Source organism: Schistocerca gregaria, chromosome 2 (genome assembly GCF_023897955.1).
Source record: "Schistocerca gregaria isolate iqSchGreg1 chromosome 2, iqSchGreg1.2, whole genome shotgun sequence".
NCBI lineage: Eukaryota > Metazoa > Arthropoda > Insecta > Orthoptera > Acrididae > Schistocerca > Schistocerca gregaria.
This window is the reverse complement of record NC_064921.1, coordinates 252,306,333-252,332,280: the sequence shown is the minus strand read 5'-3', so window position 1 is coordinate 252,332,280 and position 25,948 is coordinate 252,306,333. Positions and strand designations below refer to the sequence as shown.

Genomic DNA, 25,948 nt, shown 5'->3' with positions numbered 1-25,948 from the left:
TGAAGTCTTCGATAAGTACGTCTACAGGGACTGGAGAAAAATACGGAAGCACCGCCAGAAATGAGTGCTTGAACATGAATGCCGATGCTAGCCAAGTCTGCAAGCTGCGCTATCGAATATTTCTGTCGTACACACGAAGGCAGAACAACATCGTCCGATATGTCACAACATTGACGAAATTGTGTGTAGAGTGATCGTGACGGACGGTCATTCAAGACGATTATGACGAAAAATAAAGATGATGACAGCTGCAAAAGTCTTCGGAGAACTGAATGACGCACTCGCGGACGATATCAGCACCGTAATGTCACGAAGACAGCTCCATAAGCAGGGAGTTGGAGGGCGAGATGGAATTACAAAACCATTCATCAGTGATGCAGGTGCCCGTAACAGGAAGATGTGGTGGCGACGCAACAAAATCTGGACTGTGGTGCAGTGCAACATATCACTAGCTCGGATGAGTCTTTGTTCACACCTTTTTCAACTTCTGGCCGACTTTGCGTCCGATATTATTATATTATGGCTTCGGTGATGATTTGGACAGCCTTATCGTAGTATGCTAAGAGCCCTATGGTTTCTCTGCAAGGTCATGCTGCTGTCAAGGATTATGTGACTTTTGTGGCTGGTCATGTCCACCCCATGGTAAAATGTTTGCTCCCTATTGGTGATACTGTGTCCCAAGATGACAAAGCCCTTGTTCACACAGCACACATGGTTCAGGAATGGTTTTGAGAGCACTTGGGGCAGTCACCAGATGCCAATATCATGGAATCTTTGTGGTCTACTTCAGAGAGAAAGGTGCGTGGTTCGTCGTTACCTGTATTTGACACTATTTTGCAGGCAGAATGGTATAAGACTCCCTTGAAAGCCATGCAAGACCTGTGCGAGTATGTATCCCTTCCGAGACGACTAGAAGCTTTTTTGAATTCTTATATCGTATCGGGCATGTTAATAAGTTGTGATTTAAGTATTTCCATATTTTGTCCACTTCGTGCACATTTAAGGTCCGCAAGCCACCTTGCAGCGCTGAAATTATGCACTTGTCTTATGACCGGCAGAGGATAACATTCCAGTCGCAGGAGATGGCGTAAAGGACCTCAATGAAACCATCCGTTTTCCTTGAGCCGTTGGTTCACTCACATATCGCTGTCGAAAACGAAAGTTCGCCGTACAATGAGCTAAAGGGAGACGCTCTTCACAATCTTTGACACTGCTGACGCCCTTGGACGTTTCAGCCTTCCTCTAAGGATATTGTGGCACTGTATGCCCATTAAACGTGATCACGTCTTTGGAGCGCAGCGCGACCACAATTTTTTCTCTCGTATACAGGTTGGAACCACTAGCGACCGTTCAACTCCATTCGACGAAATCTGAACGTCATCCCAAGCACAAAGAGTGCTTACGCTTTTTTCAGCGCCCTTATTTCGCGTGTTCCTTTGGTGAGATAACGCACGGAGGGAGAGAGAGGCGTCAGCGACATTGCTACATTCATGAAAGAAACGGCGTTTCGAAAAAAGTGATCCTTTAATTGTCTTATGCAGTGCAATTTCAATTCAGTACAAACTGTTTTCAGAGGTATACTATCGATGTGAGTAATATAGACCTCACCTTCATAATGATAGGTATGTGGAATGTTTTTGAGGCCTGGATGCTTCTTTTAGAAAGGTTAATTCGAAAAATGAGTTCTGCAGAATTAAGTAACATTAAATTTATATACTTGTTTGCGACCTTTATCTGAACTGTAGCAATTGTCATTATTCGAAATATTTCAAAACAGATTTTATCTCGAATTTATTTAGTTTTGGAACCTTTATTCCCCGGAACGCGCTCTGCATTATCATCTACAGCGAGATCTCATGTTGATGTAATGTAGAAGTGTTAAATGTTTTGAGGAGAATCATAAGGAAATGCAATCCGAAAACAAAGGAAGTAGGTTACAGTACGCTTGTTCCCCCACTGCTTGAATACTGCTCAGCATTGTGGGATCCGTATCAGATTGGGTTGATAGAAGAGATAGAGAAGATCCAACGGAGAGCAGCGCGCTTCGTTACAGGATCATTTAGTAATCGCGAAAGCGTTACGGAGATGATAGATAAACTCCAGTGGAAGACTCTGCAAGAGAGACGCTCAGTAGCTCGGTACGGGCTTTTGTTTAAGTTTCAAGCACATACCTTCACCGAAGAGTCAAGCAGTATATTGCTCCCTCCTGCGTATATCTCGCGAAGAGACTATGAGGTTAAAATCAGAGAGATTAGAGCCCACACAGAGGCGTACCGACAATCCTTAATTCCACGTACAATACGAGACTGGAACGGAAGGGAGAACCGATAGTGGTACTCAAGGTACCCTCCGCCACACACCGTCAGGTGGCTTGCGGAGTATGGATGTAGATGTAGAAGTCAGTTACTAATTGTAGGTTCTTAAGCTTTCGTTTCTTTATGGCGTTTCTGTTAGACCACAGAAGTTTAAGTTTTCAGAAACCACCCTATTCGGTTGACCAGATTATTACTGTATCTCAGCAAAACTTCCCTGGTACGTTAACCTTGAGAAAAATGGAAAAAGAGTTTGTTTTGTTAAGTGTAACTGTATGTACTTTCAAGCGAGAACAGTTTTATTTGCATGTATCCACTATCTTGTGTATCACCGTCATCTCTAGTTCTGATGCTTAGTGATGATTGTACGATATAGAATCCAGAATCGTTCGATAAATATTTGCAGCATAAGTAAAAAATTCTTAGAATAGGTCTGCTGCCTAAGGCAACACAAACCACCTTGTTGTGGTATTGTAACTCATTTCAGGACCCTAACAAGTTGTCATCTGATTGTTTGAAAGAAAGAAAGATGGGATGCTTTAATTTAAGGAAATTAGTTACAAAATAAAACTAACTAGTATGGGGCGCCAGGGTTTGAAGGTAGACGAGCAGCACAAGTCGTGGACAGCTCGAAGGCAGTTTAAACTTTTATTTATTTCGCGATGGTTTGTTACAGAAAACGAGTGCTCGACGCGGGCAGGCAGTGAGCGGTGCCCGCCAAACTCATGGTCCACAAAGAACAGTATGTGCATCAAATGCAGCCAGCAGTCGCTGCTAGCCCCAGCGCAGCTCCGTGGCAGAGTGGCCTTATGTGGCCAACATTCCTGGGTAGCCATGCTGTGCTCGACCAGCTGCTGGTGGGGTTACAGCCTGGCTAGGCTATAGGCAAGGTGGACTCGCAACCTAGGCCGTTGGTGCTGCAGCATGCAGTCAGGACGATGCTCGAGTGATGGTCCTCCCATGGCAGAAGCTCACGTTGCAGCAGACACCAACTAGATAACGCGTCAATTCGGTGCCACACAGTGCGAAAATTGAGTGTAATATTTCTGAGTGAAATCCGTCGAAACAGTAACAATTATTTAAAAAAATATTCAAATAAAAACCACCGGGTGATCAAAATGTCAGTATAAATTTGAAAACTCAATAAATCACGGAATAATGTACACTCCTGGAAATGGAAAAAAGAACACATTGACACCGGTGTGTCAGACCCACCATACTTGCTCCGGACACTGCGAGATGGATGTACAAGCAATGATCACACGCACGGCACAGCGGACACACCAGGAACCGCGGTGTTGGCCGTCGAATGACGCTAGCTGCGCAGCATCTGTGCACCGCCGCTGTCAGTGTCAGCCAGTTTGCCGTGGCATATGGAGCTCCATCGCAGTCTTTAACACTGGTAGCATGCCGCTACAGCGTGGACGTGAACCGTATGTGCAGTTGACGGACTTTGAGCGAGGGCGTATAGTGGGCATGCGGGAGGCCGGGTGGACATACCGCCGAATTGCTCAACACGTGGGGCGTGAGGTCTCCACAGTACATCGATGTTGTCGCCAGTGGTCGGCGGAAGGTGCACGTGCCCGTCGACCTGGTACCGGACCGCAGCGACGCACGGATGCACGCCAAGACCGTAGGATCCTACCCAGTGCCGTAGGGGACCACACCGCCACTTCCCAGCAAATTAGGGACACTGTTGCTCCTGGGGTATCGGCGAGGACCATTCGCAACCGTCTCCATGAAGCTGGGCTACGGTCCCACACACCGTTAGGCCGTCTTCCGCTCACGCCTCAACATCGTGCAGCCCGCTTCCAGTGGTGTCGCGACGGGCGTGAATGGAGGGACGAATGGAGACGTGTCGTCTTCAGCGATGAGAGTCGCTTCTGCCTTGGTGCCAATGATGGTCGTATGTGTGTTTGGCGCCGTGCAGGTGAGCGCCACAATCCGGACTGCATACGACCGAGGCACACAGGGCCAACACCCGGCATCATGGTGTGGGGAGCGATGTCCTACACTGGCCGTACACCTCTGGTGATCGTCGAGGGGACACTGAATAGTGCACGGTACATCCAAACCGTCATCGAACCCATCGTTCTACCATTCCTAGACCGGCAAGGGAACTTGCTGTTCCAACAGGACAATGCACGTCCGCATGTATCCCGTGCCACCCAACGTGCTCTAGAAGGTGTAAGTCAACTACCCTGGCCATCAAGGTCTCCGGATCTGTCCCCCATTGAGCATGTTTGGGACTGGATGAAGCGTAGTCTCACGCGGTCTGCACGTCCAGCACGAACGCTGGTCCAACTGAGGCGCCAGGTGGAAATGGCATTTCAAACCGTTCCACAGGACTACATCCAGCATCTCTACGATCGTCTCCATGGGAGAATAGCAGCCTGCATTGCTGCGAAAGGTGGATATACACTGTACTAGTGCCGACATTGTGCATACTCTGTTGCCTGTGTCTATGTGCCTGTGGTTCTGTCAGTGTGATCATGTGATATATCTGACCCCAGGAATGTGTCAATAAAGTTTCCCCTTCCTGGGACAATGAATTCACGGTGTTCTTATTTCAATTTCCAGGAGTGTAGATAGAGAGGTACAAATTGCCACGCATGCTTGGAATGACATGGGGCTTTATTAGAACAAAAAAAAAATACAAAAGTTCAAAAAAATAGTCAGACAGATGGCGCTTCATATGATCAGAATAGCAATAGTTAGCATAACAAAGTAAGACAAAGCAAAGATGATGTCCTTTACAGGAAATCCTCAATATGTCCACCATCATTCCTCAACAATAGCTGTAGTCGAGGAATAATGTTGTGAACAGCACTGTAAAACATGTCCGGAGTTATGGTGAGGCATTGGCGTCGGATGTTGTCTTTCAGCATCCATAGAGATGTCGGTCCATCACGATAGACTTGCGACTTCAGGTAACCCCAAAGCCAATAATCGCACGGACTGAGGCCTGAAGACAGGGTGGCCAAACATGACGAAAGTGGCGGCGGAGCACACGATCATCAACAAACGACGCGCGCGAGAGATCTTTTCACCCGACTAGCAATACTTTTATTTGTTCTAATAAAACCCCATGTCATTCCAAGCATGTGTGTCAATTTTTACCTCTCTACCTACATTGTTCTGTGGTTTATTAAGTTTTCAAATTTATATTGACTTTTTGATCATCCAGTACTATGGTTTTTAGTATAAATTACAATGGTGCACCCAGATTTATCGAAAGAGTAATATTTTTTAGAAATCTCCCCCCCCCCAACCACCACCACCACTCTTTAGTTTTGTATTTTGGCATTTGGCTAATAGCAAATAGTTCAACATCGTTAATACCGAATTCCAGTAGTATTTTAAAGACGCATTTGTCGGAAATAAGCTATAAATATCACTATATAGCTGCACGCGTGCTCGCCCACGTAGTAAAATCGCGCTGCAGCGTCACGCATCATCGACCGCCAAAGTTTACAGTTTTGCTTTTTTCGTCGATTCCTTTTTAATATCAGTCTGTAATCAATTTGCGTAACTCATTCGTGGTGTGTCATTTTTTCCCTTACAATGTATTAAAAACTATTTTTTTCAAGATGGCTGTTTCACCCTCTTAAAGGTCGCATATAAAAAAAGTCTCTTATGTTGCTCTATACTACAACATGTCCAAGTACTCCGTCTTCAGGCCACGAGTGGCCTACCGGGACCATCCGACCGCCGTGTCATCCTCAGTGGAGGATGCGAATAGGAGGGGCGCGGGGCAGCACACAGCTCTCCCGGTCGTTATGATAGTGTTCTTGACCGAAGCGAGCCCTTCAATTGGCACCACGAGACTGAGTGCACCCCGAAAAATGGCAACAGCGCATGGCGGCCTGGATGGTCACCCATCCAAGCGCCGACGACGCCCGACAGCCCTTAACTTCGGTGATCTCACGGGAACCGGTGTAGCCACGGGGGCAAGGCCATTTCCACAACATGTCCAAAGCCGATTTAAATCAAAGTGTATCGCTTGGGTAGGTTTATTTATTAGTAACAGCGGCAGCGAATTCCAATTCAAAATGTTTGCACTTAGTTTTCAATCTGCAGTGGAATGTGCACTGATTTGATAAATCGTGACAGATTATAACTGAGTGCTAGGCTGGGACTCCAAACTAGCCTTTCACAAACACTATTTTTACCCACTGAGCTATCCAGGCACGACTAAGGGCCTGCCCCCATAGCTTCACTTCTAGCACCAGGTTCTGCCTTACTTCCCAAAATTCACAAAAGTTCTCGCACATACCTCTCGAGACTGGCACTGGTGCAAGAGAGGATACTGCGGAGAAATGGGTTAGCCACAGCCTAGATGACTGTTTATGGAACGAATGTTTCACGCTGCATTTGGACTGTAAATGACGGGAATCAAGAGATCTAACGCGCAAATTGCCTAAGTAACAAAAAAGGTCGGATTGAGGGAGGACATAGAAGCAATTCAGAGGCGGACTGCTAGATTCTTTACTGGTAGGTTTGATCATCACGCGAGTGTTACGGAAATGCTTCAGAAACTCGGGTGGGAGTGTCTGGAGGAAAGGAGGCGTTCTTTTCGTGAATCGCTACTGAGGAAATTTAGAGAACCAGCATTTGATGCTGACTGCATTACAATTTTACTGCCGACAACAAATATTTCGCGGAAAGACCACAAAGATAAGAGAGATTAGGGCTCGTACAGAGGCATATAGGCAGTCATTTTTCCCTCGTTCTGTTTGGTAGTGGAACAGGGAGAGAAGATGCTAGTTGTGGTACCAGGTACCCTCCGCCACGCACCGTATGGTGGATTGCGGAGTATGTTTGTAGATGTAGAGTACATTCAGCAAGTGCTACACTCAGATCAAAATGATGGGACAAAAGACAAAATCGTTCAAAATGGCTCTGAGCGCTATGGAACTTAACTTCTGAGGTCATCAGTCCCCTAGAACTCAGAACTACTTAAACCTAACTAACCTAAGGACACCACACACACACACACACACACACACACACACACACACACACACCCATGCCCGAGGCAGGATTCGAACCTGCGTCTGTAGCGGTCGCCCGGATCCAGGAGCCTGAGTAACAGTGGTAGGGAAAATACCCGTCATCTACTTTCCATTCCGTGTCACTTTAGATAAACTTAATCCTTATTTTCCTCCAGCCCCACTATCGCGCCAACTCGGCTCTTATATAGCCGCTCTGTGCGGAGTTTCAGTGTGGCTAAGCTTTTCCTGCTGCTGTAGATAAGGCCACACGCCGCTGGGGCTGACCCTTACGGACCTGCCAGAGAAGTTGGTGGCTTATCGGCGACCTTGGGTCTGCGGCCACGCACAAGCCCCTGGGGTTTCCTTCTCGGAATCGGTGTCAGGAGGTCGCGGAGGATAATGGACGGAGCTGGAGGGAGCGGCATGAGGCGCGTCGCTTGGTCAGGGCGTGCCCCCGCCGAGCGCTCGATACGTGGCGCCTCCCTGCCGCGTCCCTTACACGCTTTACTACTCTTCTACACACTCGCCCTCGGAGCGAGGGGGTTCCGGCTAAAATACGCCCACATTACGACTCCTTCCAGCCAAAAATACATCAAGAAAAGCACATCCTACACTCCCACAAAAAATAGTACTTCCATTTAGAGGTTTGCAGGTCACTCAAGATTTGTTGTTGCAATAGTGCACACGGAGTGTATCAAATGACATTTACTGATGAATACCACAAGTGGTTCTGATGTACCAGATATCGACCCGTGTAGAAACACACATATTACTCTACTAGCCATCGTTTCAGGCAAATTCCGGGATGGTTCCTTTGAAAGGGCACGGCCGATTTCCGTCTCTAATTACCTCATTGTCGATGGGACGTTAAACACTAACCACCACCACCACCACCACTACTGGCCATTAAAATTGCTACACCACGAAGATGACGTGCTACAGACGCGAAATTTAACCGACAGGAAGAAGATGCTGCGCTATGCAAGTGATTAGCTTTTCAGAGCATTCACACAAGGTTGGCGCCGGTGGCGACACCTACAATGTGCTCACATGAGGAACGTTTCCAACCGATTTCTCATACACAAACAGCAGCTGACCGGCGTTGCCTGTTGAAACGTTGTTGTGAAGCCTCGTGTAAGGAGGAGAAATGCGTACCATCACGTTTCCGACTTTGATAAAGGTCGCGATTGTAGCCTATCGCGATTGCGGTTTATCGTATTGCGACATTTCTGCTCGCATTGATCGAGATCCAATGACTGTTAGCAGAATATGGCTCGGTGAGTTCAGGAGGGTAATGCGGAACGCCGTGCTGGACCCCAACGGCCTCGTATCACTAGCAGTCGAGATGACAGGCATCTTATCCGCATGGCTGTAGCTGATCGTGCAGCAACGTCCCGATCCCTGAGTCAACCGATGGGGACGTTTGCAAGAAAACAACCATCTGCACGAACAATTCGACGATGTTTGCAGCAGCATGGACTAATAGCTCGGAGACCGTGGCTGCGGTTACCCTTGACGCTGCATCACAGACAGGAGCGCCTGCGATGACGACGAACCTGGGTGTACGAATGGGAAAATGGCATTTTTCCGGATGTTCTGTTTACAGCATCATGATGGTCGCATCCGTGTTTGGTGACATCGCGGTCAACGCACATTGGAAACGTGTACTCGTCATCGCCGTACTGGCGTACCACCCGGCGTGACGGTATGGGGTGCCATTGGTTACACGTCTCGGTCACCACTTGTTATCATTGACGGCACCTTGAACAGTGGACGTTACATTTAAGATGTGTTACGACCCGTGGCTCTATCCTTCATTCGATCCCTGCGAAACCCTGAATTTCAGGAGGATAATGCACGACCGCATGTTTCAGATCCTGTACGCCCCTTTCTGCATACAGAAAATGTTTGACTGCTGCCCTGGCCAGCACATTCTCCAGATCTCTCAGCAATTGAAAACGTCTGGTCAATGGTGGCCGAGCAATTGGCTCGTCACAATACGCCAGTCACTATTCTTGATGAACTGTGGTATCGTGCCATCCAAGTTCTGTTTGACTCAATGCCCAGGCGTATCAAGGAAGTTATTAAGGCCAGAGGTGGTTGTTCTGGGTACTGATTTCTCAGGATCTATGCACCCAAATTGAGTGAAAATGTAATCACATATCAGTTCTAGTATAATATATTTGTCCAATGAATACCCGTTAATCATGTGCATTTCTTCTTGGTGCAGCAATTGTAATGGCCAGCAGTGTAATACGTGGTGTTGCCTCGACGGGCGGAAATACGGACGCTGATACTGGCATCCAGTCGATCGTACAGGTGGAGAATACTGTCCTGGGATACGTTATGACACGGCTGCTCGACCTGTTCATGTATATCTGTAAGAAGTGTTGGTTGACGAGTCCCGCGAGTCACTTCTCGTCCAATCATATCCCACATGTGCTCAAGAGAGGTAAGTTCGTAGGTTGTGCTGACAAGCGAAGTTGCTGCACGTGTTGTACAGGTCGTTTAGTTTCACGAGGAGTGTGTGGGCTAACATTATCCAGTTGAAACAACACATTAGCTTCATATTGCACGTTTGCCAAAGTATAGGTCTAACAAGATTCTGCACGTTCCGAGCGCTAGTTATCGTCCCCTCCAAAACCACTAAAGGTGAACGAAAGTTGTAACATATCGAACCTCAAACCATAAGTCCTGGGGCGGGGTCGCTGTGTCTTACGAGGGGACCTTCTGTGAGGTGTATTGAGTTATGAGCTCCCACTTCGTCTGCTTACAGTGTGGGCAAGGACCTGTCACACCCTAAAATTGTAGGTGCCAATGCGGCCACGTTTTTGAAATATTGCCAGTTAAAGTTTGGGCAGCTCTTTATATACAAAAAAGTTTGTATCGTGGCAAGTGAGGAAGTAGCCGAGTCGCAAGTGAGCGAGACTCCCGTCCAGACGACTCTGATTCGAGACCCGTCTGTGCTACTTTTGTTTTCGCGACGCTAGATCCATGGCAAAAAGAAGTATTCCATAACGTAAATGCAGTGGCGTTTCCTGCGGACATGAGAAAATACAGATGCGATTGCGAAGAAAATGAATGTGCATTCGTACAATGTTCATGGGGTCGAAAGTACAAATGTTTCGATTGTTTTTATAACAAGTATCATCCGTCGGAATGTACTCGTCAAAATATAGGAAATATCGTTTAACTTTCCATTAAATGAAACATATTTTTAATCCTTCATTCGTTGCTTTTTTAATATTTCCTACATCAACAGAACAAAATTAAAAATACAATGAAAAAATTGAACAATAATAAAATATTTCAAGAAATTACATTACGGTTAATATCGTGTTAAATACAAAAAACGCAAGAGATTCAAACAAAATGTGACATTCATTTGTAATTTTGATTTACAGAGGCTTGTAATCCTTTTTTAATCAGTTCATTGCGGAATGTTCACGATTAACTAAAATTAAGAGGCATTTGGAAAAGAAGGAAACAAAAGTAGCATAGACGGGTCTGGAACCAGGGTAGCCTGGACGGGAATCTCGCTCGCTTGCTACGAGAGTGAAACTTTTCTTTATTCAAAGAGCTTCCCAAACTTTAACAGGCAATATTTCAAAAATGTAGCCGCATTGGCACCTACAATTTTAGGGTGTGATAGGTACCCACCCACACTATAACCAGGCGAAGTGGGAGCTCATAACTCAATCCACCTCCCTGTAGGTCCCCTCGTTAGACGAATGCGCTGTAAAAGACAGTGCTCACCAGGTCTACGGCATACGTGCAAACGACCATCACTTGCAATCAAGCAAAATATCGTTGAAGACCACGGTTCGCCATTCCATCCTACAAGAGATCCACTGATGGCACCAGTCGAGCCATACACGTCGATGCTGTAGCGTGGGTGGAAGACGGCATAGAGGTGAGCATGCCCATACTCCCATTGTTAATTAACGGTTCGCAACAGTTCATGTTGACACGGCCGAGCTCACAAGCTCTGTTACCTGTGGAGCGTTAGGTGTATGATACTCATTGCTGCCCTTACAATACGACGATCCTGGCGTGTGACTGTGCGGCGTGGACATCCAGAACCTCGTCTACGGGTGTATGAATGTTCACATGACCATTGATACCAGCATTGTTGCACAATTGACACTACACGCCCAACTTTTGTGGCAGTTCTCCAGGGGGACCATCCCGCCACTCGGAAGACCACAATTTGACCACTTACAAACTCGCACAGCTGGCTGTAGGAAGCACGAGTGCGTCTCTGTGGCACGGTTGCCTCCTTGCTTCACACATCGGCACCACACACAGCCTTGAGGCTGTGAACATTCCCTATTAAAGTGCAGACACAGGTTGCACTCTGCTAGCTATGCCACTACGTTATCTGTTGGCCGACGACGTTGAAACCATCTACTACCCCGCAGGAGACATATGCCGACATCGCACCAATATCGATGTAGTCTTTCCAGGTGCACTATTTATTTTTCCAGCAATGTATTCAGTTTGCATACCGCAGAAAGCAACTTTTCTTCTGAACCTTATAGAGTGGGTTTGGAAACACTATTATTCACTGAAGAAAATGGAGAGTTTTACACCATCGGCATCTTGACCGAACGCTATAAAACTGGTAATCGTATAACGAGTGGGCACAAAATCTTTCCTTGATTGTGAAAATTAATTTCTAAGCAATAATGCTAGACGCAGTTGTGCGGTTTGTTGCAAGTGGTAACATAATTAATCAAATTTTTATGGATACATGTTGGAACTTTATATAGCACGTCAGTTATAGAATTTCAACGACAGCTATATACAAGATGGTTTGCCGACATACTGGGGATCATTTGTTTACCAGATCTGGGATTAAATCATCCCGCGCAAATGGGTCGGTGAGATGGCCCATTATCAACGCCTTCATCTTTGCAAACATAACCCCTCCTGACATTTCTCTTGCTCATATTACAGATAAAATGTTTAGCTCGTCAGTTCCTGGTATGCAAACTCTTACAGCACTAGCGCGCTGTAGAATCGCTGACGCAAGACGTGGTGGCCAAAATATTGAGAGAAATTGAGTATCGCCTAGACGTTCTACGGTCAACAAATAGAGAACATGTTGAAGTGTATCCAGAAGAAACTTTGAGTGACCTACCATTTGCAACAAACAACGCGGTTTCTTAGAGTTAAATCTTTTTAATCAGGAGAAAACTTTATGCTGAGCCCGTATTTCCTTTGGATGCGTCGATAAAAATTTCCATCCTTATGTGAGCTTACTTTCACTAAAGAAAAAAGCCATTCCTACGGATGATTAGTGTGAGCATTTGACGGTAATTGGGTGTGTATAACGTTATTGGAGATTTTCAGGTGGAGAGCGCAGCAAAGCATGCCAAGTGGACGTCCTTGTGCTGCTTATCGTCAGCTTCCGGAATCGGAGAAAGTTGGAATCATTGTCGTGAGGGACATGGGAGCGTCATTCCGATAAACCGCACGGGCAGCTGACCGTACTGCAAGACTTCAGTAGGAGTGTCGACGAGATGGACTCAAGGCGAGCAGAGTGAGCACGGGTCCGTCCAGGAGGACCGCAGTACCAAAAGATCGTTGGCTTTTTCGACTAGCTCTGACGAATGGACAACTGGAATCCGGCAAGAGATTATAGGCCGAATGCCACCACGAAACGTTGGTTTCCTCCTGGCCGTGCATCTGTCACTGACGAAGTTCGTGAATTGAGAGAAAAATCAGTTTTTATCAAAAAAAAAAAAAAACCATCGATTTCGTTCGCAATTTCTTAGAGCTCTTGCGGAGACTTGACAAACGTGGACGAGGGGGCAGTGACGGAGGTAGGAGTCCTCAACCACAAACCGTAAAGTATCTTGCAGGGTATAGGTGTAGGTGTATCAGCGTTAGTGACATGTCATGGTTTTTGTGTTTCTTTGACAGTTCATCTTAAAGACTTACGTTAGTTTCGTTTAGCTGCTGTGGACGGCCTTAACAGATGTGACATAATAATAGTCTAGCAACTTGTAGCATTGTAGTTGAGAATGGCAAAAGCAGAAAGGTAGATAGCACGGAAGATTTAGGTAACAATACACTCAAATGGCGGTTTACTCTAAAAAAATCAACGTGGAGCTGTAGCACCAAACAGAAAAGACTGCAAATTGCGGCCTGCGCGGTACGGGTGTAGTGTTTATCGTATTGCGTGTTTACGCAGACGCGCTTCAGATATGATACGGACGCTGGCGCCGTATTATTTCGCGATTCTTTGTGCCGCCATTAAGAGCTACGCTGTATTTATCATTGGGCAGACACTTCTCCCTAATGATATGCTGTCATTAGTCAGAAAGCAACAATTTTGTGAAAAAAGGCAGATCACTGGTCTCGGACTTCACTGCTGGTGGTAAAACATTGACGCCTCGAATATTGCAGTGCGTTGCACTGTGATGAAGCTTTTAATGCGACATTTAGATTGGTCGATGTTGTGTATACGGAAATATCGCCGATGGATGATTCCTTACGCAGAACGACTTACACAGCAGTTCTTCAAAACGGCTCTGATTCAGCTCCTTGATTACACATACAGGGTCTCCATACTTCATGGCGAATGGCTGATCACCATAAATGTTGATAAAAGCGAGACAGCACCCATAGAAAGGGAAAAGTCTAGAAATTATTATATTTCAGAGCCGTTGCTCGTAAAAATTCTGGAGAGTTTCACAAATATTCAAACAACTAAAGACTACACTACCAACCGACGAACAACTGAAATAAGTAGTAGCAGAGGGGAATGGTTTCCATACATTTTTTGTGATATTTCTCTGGATATGTAGGGCGTTCGCCACAAGTCACACGGGAAGACGGTAGCACGATCTATTCTAGTATACTGCTAGAGTGCTGAGAATCCGTATAAAGTCTACGCGGAGAAAGAAGTCATAAGAATCCCTAATTTTAGGGTCGAAACAGATCGCTATACCCCATTCAAACGAGTACCAGTGCTGTTCAGGACATTAAATAGCAATGAAATAAAAATGGCATTGCTCTTATAAAAAAATTAATAATCAGGTGTGAAGAACAGGTAGACTGTGTAAAATTTCTAGTGCCTCCATCGCATATGACATTCACATCGCGAAAATTAGGTTGGAATGGTGGTGTATGGAGGGCAACGGTTATCATGCAATGGGTTATCCCAACACCGAGCATTTTTCAGCGGCCCTTGAAGTGTGTATGTAACATTTAATGTTTTAATACAGCATTAGTGGTGGTCTGTTAGACACAGTCACGTCAGTTAAAATATCTATGCGTAACACTGCGAAGCAATATGAAACGAAACGAGTAAGTTCGATTGAAGCGAACTTCGGTTTATTGGGAGGTTTCTAACAAAATGTAGCTCATCTATAAAGGAAACCGCACACAGAGAACACTTGTGAGATCCATTCTTGACTACTGATCGACTGTGTAGGATCAGCAACAGCTCGGATAAAAGCGAGACATCAAAGCAATTCAGAGGTGAGCTGCTAGATTTGTTACGACAGGTTCGATCAACACTCATATGTTACGGAAACAGCTACGTAAAGACAAACGGGAATCCATGGGGAGAAGACAGTCCTTTCCGCGAAAGTCTACTGAAAAAGTTTAGAGCATTGGTATATTCAACAGACAACACACCGATTCTTCTGCTATCAACGTACCTTTGGCGTAAGGAACGCGAAGGCAAGATAAATCAGGGTTCGTACGGAAGCATAAAGTCGTGGAAAGGAAAGGAAATGTTTAATAGCCGAACAAGGTACCCTCCCCTCCCCCCTTACCCTACGCACGAGAGATCAGAAATGAGCTTCGTATACGTCCTTTAAACTCTATAGCAAGTCCTGTGACGTCATCTCCGAACTCGGTTTCCCTGTATGTGCTCGTATATTCGATTCTTGCGTCTCAGCCGCTGCCCAGTTATCATCTAACTCTGTTGTCGAATACAAGTAAACTAGACTCGACTAGCTCAGAAAGAAGTGTCCTGATGGTCACAAATTTAGCTTGACGCCCCAAGCGATAGTATTTTCAGGTATAAGTGAAAGAATCATAATGAGTCAAATGCTTTCTGAAAGTCAAGAAATACTGAAGCTGCATGTTTAACATTATATTATCTTCGACATACGTCTTACTAGAGTCGTCTTAAATGCCTCGAAACTCTTAGTTTAACTTTGCTAACCAGTCATCATCAGCAAAGTCCGGTTATATGTGATTTTCAGAGTGCACGGCTAGCACAAATGAGTGTGCAAAAGCCGTGGTATGCAGGATGCTAAGTTTAGCCCACAGTGTTGGAAACTCTGGGGGCAACAGTGGCTCCAACCCGCCTGAGTATCGACTCGAACTGAACCTGGATACTAATACGTGATTCCATGTCGTCTCATCTTTGTCGCAGAGATCATCAATGTGTCAATCGCCGTGACGGACGAGAGGTGGCTTGCCAGTCTCTTGGCGATGAACGACTAGATGTTTCCAGCGGGTCAGAGATCTGCAGAACGTGCCGCTTGGAGCAACAGTAAGAGACGCAGCACGAGCAACACCTGGTCTCGCGTTATCTTGTTGAATGATAACATCACAGGTACCTCGAAGATGGGGCACAACCCGATGTAACAGTCGCTGTCCATATTACCGGTTAGGCGAAGCAGTGTTCATCGTGTTGTTTACCCAAAGGCACACCCACACCCAGGTCAGGCGTTGGGTTCTCTTTACTACAATCTGGTACGTTATCTACCGTCGGAACATCGCTACACGGATATATCAATCGTGATTCTGTTGTTGGGCGCACTGCTGTCGGTGCACATGACCGAACGGGGTAGCGTGGTGGATGGTACACTGGACTCGCATTCGCGAAGAAGGTCGTTCAAACTCGCGTCCGGTAATCCTGATTTAGGTTTTCGTGATATCCCTAAATCATTTGAGGCAACTTCCTTCGAAAGGACAAGGCAGCTTTCCTTCTACATCCTTCCCAAATCCGAGCACCAGTCTCTAATTATCTCGTTGTCGACGGGACGTTACACAATAATCTCGTCCTCCCGCCGGCGTGCATGGCTCTGCTTCTGCGTCGAGGAAAGCCGCAAGAGTGGTCTCTCGTTATCTTGTTGAATGATAACATCACAAACCTCGAAGACGGGGCACAGCCAAATGTAACAGTCGCTGTCCAAATTACAAGTTTCGTGAACCAGGGTTGATAGTATTGTTTACCAAATGGCGCCGTAGCTCTCCAAATATCATGGACTGGAAAATCGTGACCCGGTCAGAAGAGTCCCGATTTCCGTTGGTCAGAGCTGATGCTAGGGTTCGAGTATGGCGCAGACCCCACGAAGCCACGAGTTCAAATTGTCAACAACGCACTGCAAGCTGTTGGTGGCTCCACAGTGGTGTACGCTGTTTACTTGTAATGGACTGCGTCCTCTGGATGTTCAAAATGTTCAAATGTGTGTGAAATCTTATGGGACTTAACTTCTAAGGTCATCAGTCCTTAAGCTTACACACTACTTAACCTAAATAATCCTAAGGACAAACACACACACTCATGCCCCAGGGAGGTCTCGAATCTCCGCCGGGATCTCTAGATGTTCGGATACTTGAAGACCATTTGCACCCATTAAAGGACGCCACGTTCCCAAACAATGATAGAATTTTTGTAGACGACAATGCTCCATGTCACCGGGCCACAATTGTTCGCAGTTGGTTTGAAAAAGATTTTGGTCAATTTTAGAGAATGTTTTGGCCACCCAGATCGCCGGACATGAAGCCCATTGATCATTTATGGAAGATAAACGAGAGGTGAGCTCTTGCACAAAATCCTGCAGTGACAGCACTTTCGCAGTTATGAACGTCTATGGAGGCAGTATGGCTCAATATTTTTGCAGGGGACTTCCAACGACTTGAGTCCATGCCACGTCGAGATGGTGCACAACGCCGGACAAAAGGAGGCCCGACACGATAATCGGAGGTATCCCATTACTTTTATCACCACAGTGTGATGTACTGCTTACCTGCGAAGATCAAGTACCTGTACATATTTCAAGTCATTTTTATAAAAATCTACGTAATTTAACGTATTATGTATTCGTGAGTGAGCAAAGTATTGTTGCAGAGAGTCCCACTAAATAGTTACAGAAGTAACGGACAGAACACTCGGAATCACCCAGCCGCTGCGTCCCCAGTAGCAGGAATCAACGATCATCTTGAACGGATGTCTCGTTACGTCCGCCCAGACCAAATGCAACGAACAATACCGAGCAAAATGAAGAAGAAGAAGAAGAAGAAGAAGAAGAAGAAGAAGAAAAAGGTAGCTGTGTGGTCAACGCAAGAGAATGTCAGTCCTAAGGGACGAGATTTGATTCTCGGCTGGGTCGGAGATTTTCTGCGCTCAGAGACTGGGTGTCATTTCATCCCCATCGATGCGCAAGTCGCCGAAGTGGCGTCAGATCGAAAGCCTTGCACCCGGCGAACGGTCTACCCGACGGGAGGTCCTTATCACACGTATCACACGACATTTGCATTTACCTAGCCGCTGACATAGCATTATAGTATTCGATGGCGTTCTATCCCGACAACTGCTCCCATTTGTTGAGTGTACTGAAACATACACTGGCCTTGATGATCGTTGCGGCCGAGCGGTTCTAGGCACTTAAAATTAAAAAAAAAATGGTTCAAATGGCTCTGCGCACTATGGGACTAAACTTCTGACGTTATCAGTCCCCTAGAACTTAGAACTACTTAAACCTAACTAACTAAGGACATCACAAACATCCAAGCCCGAGGCATGATTCGAACCTGCGACCGTAGCGGTCGCGCGGTTCCAGACTATAGCGCCTAGAACCGCTCGGCCACCCCGGCCGGCTCTAGGCACTTCAGTCCAGAACCGCGCGCCTGCTACAGTCGCAGGTTCGAATCTTGCCTCGGGCATGGATGTGTGTGGTGCCCTTAGGTTAGTTGGGTTTAAGTAGTTCTAAGTTCTAGGGGACTGATGACCTCAGATGTTAAGTCCTATAGTGCTTGAGCCATTGAAGCATTTGAACCCGAGTCCAGTCGGGCGGTGATTTTTCCTTGATCCAGTCTATGCAGCCTGCTATCAACTGAATACCGCAGATCCTTTTTATCCTGGGATAAAAGGCACCGGGGCGAAGGTCCCGCCAACCCTCCTCCTTCTAGAGCCGCAGTGAACAAAGTCAGCATTGTACCGACCAAAAGTCCGGTTACAGGTTGTCACCACATACACAACGCAGAGGACATCTTCGATTTAACGAGACTGAACTAGCAAGACTCGACTCTAATACACATAGTGCCAATTTAACGTTTGTTGCATGCCGCCTTTAATGGTTCAAATGGCTCTAAGAACTATTTAAACTTAACTAACCTATGGACATCACACACATCCATGACCAAGGCAGGATTCGAATGTGTGACCGTAGCAGCAGCCGCGGTTCCGGACTGAAGCACATAGAACCTCTCGGCCACAGCGGCCGGCCATGCCTCCTTCATAGTATTTGCAATTTTAATGACTAGCAGTGTAAGTGTAATGAGAAAAGTAAAGAAGAAGAACAACAACGCAAGGAGAGAATGGTTCAAAAGCAGAATGGGAGATAATAGAAACAATTAAGTAGAGCAGCAAGAAAAATTACAGCATTGGCTAAAATGATGTCTCGAGAAAAAGTCAGAGAAGAAATAGAGAATTTTAAGGATGACAAGAAGATGCCGCATCGCATATTAGGTAACAGAAGAAATCAAGAGTAAAAAAAATTCAAGTCATCAACAAAGAAAGAAAACCCATGTAGGACGAGGAAGTAGTTTTGAAAGTTTGGAAAGTCTACTTCCAAAAACTACATGTAGGACATGGTGAAACACACACACACGATGAGACGAAGAGAGACGTAAGAAATATCACCAACACAGAGGAAATAGAAAGAGAAGATCTGCAGATGTTGAATGTACAAGCTGTACTAGAAATGAAAAATGCGAAGCTCTTGGTGTTGATGACATCACAGGGGCCTAATAAAAGCCGCAGGGCCTGTCAGAATTCAGTGGCTGTATAGAATAATGATGATAGACATATGGAAAGATTACTGATGGTTGGATAAAGGAAATTATTGTACGTATCTTTAAGAAGGGTGGCAAAGGTCTTTGTGAGAATTGCAGCTGTGCCACTGCATGAAGATTGATGAAAATATAAGTTTCTGGGAAGTCAGGAATAAGATAGCACTACAATTAAGGGAAGAAGAATAAGGATTTCCACATGGAGCATCAACTATAAATGCCACATTTACAGTCAGACAGATTGTGGAAAAGAAATGGAAATTTGGGAAAGACATCGTAGTTCCTACATAGGTTTAAAAAAGGCTTACGAGAGTGTTAGAAGAGAAGTCATATGGTAAGGTATGAATAGCTGGAATTGTCAATAGGAGTGCAACTGAGGATAAAACATGTACAACAAATGCCTGGATCGTATTATAAGAGATGACAAAAAAATCAGGATCATTTAGGACGCACAGAGAGTTTCGGCAATGAAGTGTGCTCTCGACAGTGCTTTTTAATATAGTAGTGGACAAGAGTAGATGGCAGTTGATATGAAAATCATAGCAAATGCATGGTAAGAAAATGAGCAGAAATTGCAAGAATTAAATACTTGGCAGAGAGTAACTGAAGAAGCAGGCAAGGAAATAAGTTCAACAAAAAATGAAGTAAAGGACATCAGTAGGAAAATAAACAAATGTAGAGTGTAAGTGTTAATGGAAAAAATTGTTAAAGACGTAGATGCTTTCAAGTATCTAGGAAGTAAAGTAACTAACTAAGGAAACAATGAAGGATGTAATTCTAGAGAAAATAGTTCAAAATATTATTACTGTGTATCGAAAAAATTAGAAATTACAAAATACCTACCACAGCAAATATTATGATATTCAAGTCATATCTTCCAGTGTTGGCCTATGTATCAGTGTGTTGGACGTTGACAAAGAAAGATCTGAACAGAGTATAGGCAACAGAGATGCATTTTCTAAGAGGTATCCTGGGTAAGGCGAGAAGGTACAGGACATGGAATCAAACAATACGTAACACCCTCCAGATCAAGCCCCTAAAAACTACAGAGTGAAATAGGCTTAAGTGGATTGGCAACATTAAAAGGACGGTACAAGAAAGACTTCCAATAAGAGTCCTAGAATGGACGGAACTGGACGAAGATTACGAGCAAAACTGAAAGATCAGGTGAAGGGTGATGTGAACCGGAGAGGATATTGCGAGTGATAGACTATGGGAGAAAACAGAAGCTTGGAAGAGGCTCTTCAAACTATCTACACAATTAGGATAAGAAACGCAGGTCATACCAGATTTCAGAAAAGCTCGCAGGACAGATGCACATACTTATAGATGGGCCCATACCGTTGACGTCAGTCTGTTGTAAAATTATAGAATGTGTTTTATGGTCAGGAAATATGACGGAAATCTCGTCTATGAAAATCAACACGGGTTCCGCAAACAGAGATCTTGCGAAGCTCAACTCTCTCTATTCCTCCATGAGATCCGTAGCGCTATAGACAACGGAGCTAGGCTTGATGCCATGTGCACCGACTTCAGAAATGCATTTCATTTGACACCGTTCCGCACTGCCGTTTAGTGAAAAAATAGATTACCGAGTATGGGACCAGATTTGCTACTGTACTCTAGACTTTTTTGCAGACAGAACCCAGCACATCGACCTTAACGAAACAAAATTGACAGATGTAAAGATAATTTCCCGAGTAACCCATGTAAGTGTGATAAGACCGTTACTGCTTACAATGTATGTGGATGATCTGATAGGAAGCGTCGGAAGCTGCTTAATACTGTCCGCAGATGATGCGGCTGTCTACAACAAAGCAATAATAACAGGAGACAGTATCGATTTGCAGAACGACGTGCAGAGGATTGATTAATGACGCCGGCTCTGGCAGTTGAATGTAAATAAATGTAACTTATTGCACGTAGATAGGAAACCAAATCCATTACTGTACAGCGACAATATTGATGATGACAAATTGCTGAAACAGTATCTGCCGCAAGATCTGAGTAACTATCCAGAGCGACCGTAAGTGGAACAACCACATAAAACAAACAGGAGGAAAAGCAGATGCCGGCCGCGGTGGTCTCGCGGTTCTAGGCGTGCAGTCCGGGCATGGATGTGTGTGATGTCCTTAGGTTAGTTAGGTTTAAGTAGTTCTAAGTTCTAGGGGACTCATGACCACAGCAGTTGAGTCCCATAGTGCTCAGAGCCATTTGAACCATTTTTTGAAAAGCAGATGCCAAACTGAGATTCACAGCATACATCATAAGGGAATGTAACTAGTTCACGAAGGAAGTGGCTTACAAGGCACTTGTTCAACCGGTTCTTGAGTACTGTTCATCAGTCTAGGACAGTGGTCGTCAAACTGTGGCTTGAATTAAATATTGGTGCAGCTTGCGATTCTCACCCGTATTTTGTAACAAGATGCATGCAAGAATTAAGAGCCAGTTCCAAGATCGTTACCTAACGTTAAGGGATTCTCAGTAACAAAGGAAAATATTTAGTAGAGCGTAATATTTCAAGATGTGGTTAATTTTAATTGACGTTGGTAACTCGGTAAAGTTCGCTGTTTACCTCATTGGCAGAGGGCTAAATATCGCAATTGCGGAGTTAAAAAAAAAAAAAAAAGTTCAAATGCGTATGAAATATTATGATAAGGCCATCAGTCCCTAAGCTTACTCACTACTTAACCTAAATTAACCTAAGACACACACACACACACACACACACACACACACGCCCGAGGGAGGACTCGAACCTGCTCTGGGATCAGCCGCACAGTTTGCGGTGTTAGGGGAGTCAGCTGGGTATTGTTTCATTGTTTGTCTTCCAGACCTGACAAATCTCGGACGTGTGTGACTCATACCGAACAGCTGCTGTGGTGAAAATTTAGATAAAGAAGTAAGACGGATTCGAGATTCACATTGTAGAGGCGATTCTCTTCAAAAATAGTAATCACACTGATGACCCAAAACATTACGACCATCTGCTTAACAGCTTATCTGCGCGTCTTTGGAACTAAATGCATCACTGACTTTGTGTATTAAGGATCCGACAGTTTGCTGGTAGCTTTGTGAAGGTGTGTGACATTAGACATCACGCACAGGTCACGTAATTCGCTTAAATAACGGGGCGCTGATTTGCGTAGGCGGTGATGGCGCCCGATAACGACGCAGATAGGTTCCATAGGATTTACGTGAAGCGAATATAGTGAGTTCACTATAGTGCTCCTGAAACCAAAGTAGCCTGGTTCTGGCTCAGAGACAGGGACAGTTGCACTGCTGAAAGATGACATCGTCGTCGGGGAAGACATCAAGCTTGAAACTATGCAGGTGGCTCGCAAGTGTTAGCGTATCTTAGATTACAGCCACAGGTCCCATGTAAGCGCAGGAGAGTGTCTCGCACAGCTTAGTGCTGCTCCGACAAGTCCGCGGCCGCGGCGCACTGCACGTTTCGAGCCGTCGTTCACCTCGATGCCGGCGTTTCTGGAGACGACCATCGACCTAGTGGATCGAAAATGTGATTATCCCGAAGAGGTTACACGTTTCGATTGATCGACGTTCGAATCCTATTGGCCCCCGTGCCCACCCAATCGTAATAGACGATGTCGTTGGGTCAATATGTGAACACGTATGGGTGGTCGGGTGCGGAGCTCCATGTTCAACAATGTACGATTAATTTTGTGCGCCGAAACACTTGTTCGTGCGCCAGCATTCTTTTCTTTCGACAGAAATGTCACAGATCACCATCTATCCTACTTTACAGTGCAGACAAGCCTCCGACTGTGAATAGTCGTGGACGTTCACCCATTTAGCGCCTAGTGGTAGTTTCACTGTCCTGTCCGCCCCCGTTAACTGAGTGGTCACCGCCGCGGAATGCCACGCTAAGGGGCCCGAGTTCGATTCCCGGCTGTGGCAGGAGGTTTACTCCGCTCAGGGTCTGGGTCTTGTGTTGTCCTCATCATCGTCATCAAGTCGCCCAATGTGGCGTCTAATGCAATAAGTACTTGCCTTCGACGGCCGAACTTTCAGGAATGGGGGACGCTCGGCCTACAATGCCTTACCCTCATTTCCATTTACACTGTCCTAGCTGTCTCCGCAGATGCTCACGACAGTAGCATGTGAAAATTCGATCAGCTTCGCCGCTTTCGAGAAACTCGTTCACATGCTCTGCATAATAATAATCTGCCCTTTGTCAAAGTCGTTTATCTCAATGAATTTCCCCACTTGTAGACCGTTTCTTCGCTAAGGTGATTCCCCGTCCGTGTCTGCTCCGCTTACATACTTTTGTGCAGCATCACGTATCCGCAACGACACCAAGAGCCCTCCAACGTACCTGTGGGCAGTGGTCATTACGTTTTGGCTTATCAGTGTATTTCTAGCAAATTAATTTAATTGTAATACAATGTAAAGTCATCCGCTCACACAGGTAATATAACGAAACTTCGGCAGGCAATTACAGTGCCACAATTTTGGTGTCGCCTTCAGCCACACACGACTAGTTGGCTTGCGGAGTATGGTGTATATGTAGAAGAAGAAGAAGAAGAAGATGATGATGATAACGAAAACGATGTGGGAATGCGGAGATACACTACTGGCCATTATAATAGCTACGCAGATGTCTTATACTAGAACTGACATGTAATTGTAATTTGGGTTCATAGATCCTGAGAAATCAGTACCCAGAGCGTCCACCTCTGGCCGTAATAACGGCCTTGATACGCCTGGGCACTGAGTCAAACAGAGCTTGAATGGCGTGTACAGGTATAGCTGCCCATGCAGCTTCAACACGATACCACAGGTCATCAAGAATAGTGACTGGCGTATTGTGACGAGCCAGTTGCTCGGCCAGCGTTTACCAGACGTTTTCAGTTGGTGAGAGATCTAGAGAATGTGCTGGCCAGGGCAGCAGTCGAACATTTTCTGTATCCAGAAAGGCCCGTGCAGGGCCTGCAACATGCGGTCGTGCATTATCCTGCTGAAATGTAGGGTTTCGCAGGGATCGAATGAAGGGTAGAGCCACAGGTTGTAACACATCTAAAATGTAACGTCCACTGTTCAAAGTGCCGTCAGTGCGAACAAGAGGTGACCGAGACGTGTAACCGATAATTCCCCATACCATCACGCCGGGTGATACGCCAGTATGGCGATGACGAATACACGCTTCCAATGTGCGTTCACCGCGACGTCGCCAAACACGGATGCGACCATTATGATGCTGTAGAGAGAACCTGGACTCGTCCATAAAAATGACGTTTTGCCATTCGTGCACCCATGTTTGTCGTTGAGTACACCATCGCAGGCTCTAATGGTTGAAATGGCTTTGAGTACTATCGGACTCAACTTCTGAGGTCATTAACCCCTAGAACTTAGAATTAGATAAAGCTAACTAACCTACGGACATCACACACATCCATGCCCGAGTCAGGATTCGAACCTGCAACCGCAGCGGTCTCGCGGTTCCAGACTGCAGCGCCTAGAACCGCACGGCCACTTCGGCCAGCACAGGCTCTCCTGTCTGTGATGCAGCGTCAAGTGTAACCGCAGCCACGGTCTCCGAGCTGATAGACCATGCTGCTGCAAACGTCGTTGAACTGGTAGTGCAGATGGTTGTTGTCTTGCAAACGTCCCCACCTGTTGACTCAGGGATCGAGACGTGGCTGCACGATCCGTTACAGCCATGCGGATAAGATGCCTGTCATGTCGACAGCTAGTGATACGAGGCCGTTGCGATCCAGCACGGCTTTCCGTATTACCCTCGTGAACCCACCGATTCAGTATTCTACTAACAGTCATTGTATCTCCACGAATGCGAGCAGCAATGTCGCGACACGATAAACCGCAATCGCGATAGGCTACGATCCGACCTTTATGAAAGTCGGAAACGTGATAGTACGCATTTCTCCTCCCTACACGAGGCATCACGTCAACGTTCCACCAGGCAACGCCGGTCAACTGCTGTTTGTGTATGAGAAATCGGCCGGAAACTTTCCTCATGTCAGCACGTTGTGTGAATGCTCTAAAAAGCTAATCAATTGCATATCGCAGCATCTTCTTCCTGTCGGTTAAATTTCGCATCTGTAGCACGTCATCTTCGTGGTGTAGCAATTTTAATGCTCAGTAGCGTAAAATTCGTTCGCACTCGCGAATCGACACGGACGTACACAAAGGCCGCGACCTACCTGTCGGCAGGCAGCTGGGTCAGACCACAGGCGCTGGTGGACACCGCGGCCGCGGCTGACCGGATGCCCTGGGACGACTGGCAATTGGCCGGCCCGCGCCGTCTCCCGCCTGCCGCAGCCGCAGCCTCGAGCTCCCATCTGCCCATCTGCGCGCCGCCACGCAATGCGAGACGTCGCCTCATTGAGCCGCCAGCTACCGTCACGTCCCGAACGGAAAATAACAACTGCAGAAGAGCACGGCTTCGGTGCTCATTTCTGCTCACTAGTGTTAACGGAAGTCCTCCTACTTCTTTTCTTCTTCTTATGTCGTTATGGCCTCCCTCAACCATTCCATCCTATTTCTTGTCTCCTCCTCCTCCTCCTCCTCCTCCTCCTCCTCCTCCTTCTTCTTCTTCTGAGATGTTCGGTATCCTAG

At 46.0% G+C, this 25,948-nt stretch overlaps 1 protein-coding gene across 1 annotated transcript in view; it reads right to left on the bottom strand.

Annotated features, from left to right (window-relative positions):
- The window catches only part of LOC126336800 (uncharacterized), a 347,186-nt gene extending 321,580 nt beyond the window's left edge, over positions 1–25,606 (bottom strand). The window contains exon 1 of the mRNA XM_050000834.1: positions 25,534–25,606. The gene's annotated coding sequence lies outside the window, so the exon portion shown is untranslated. The remainder of the gene's footprint in view (positions 1–25,533) is intronic.
- Between the last annotated feature and the right edge of the window lie 342 nt (positions 25,607–25,948).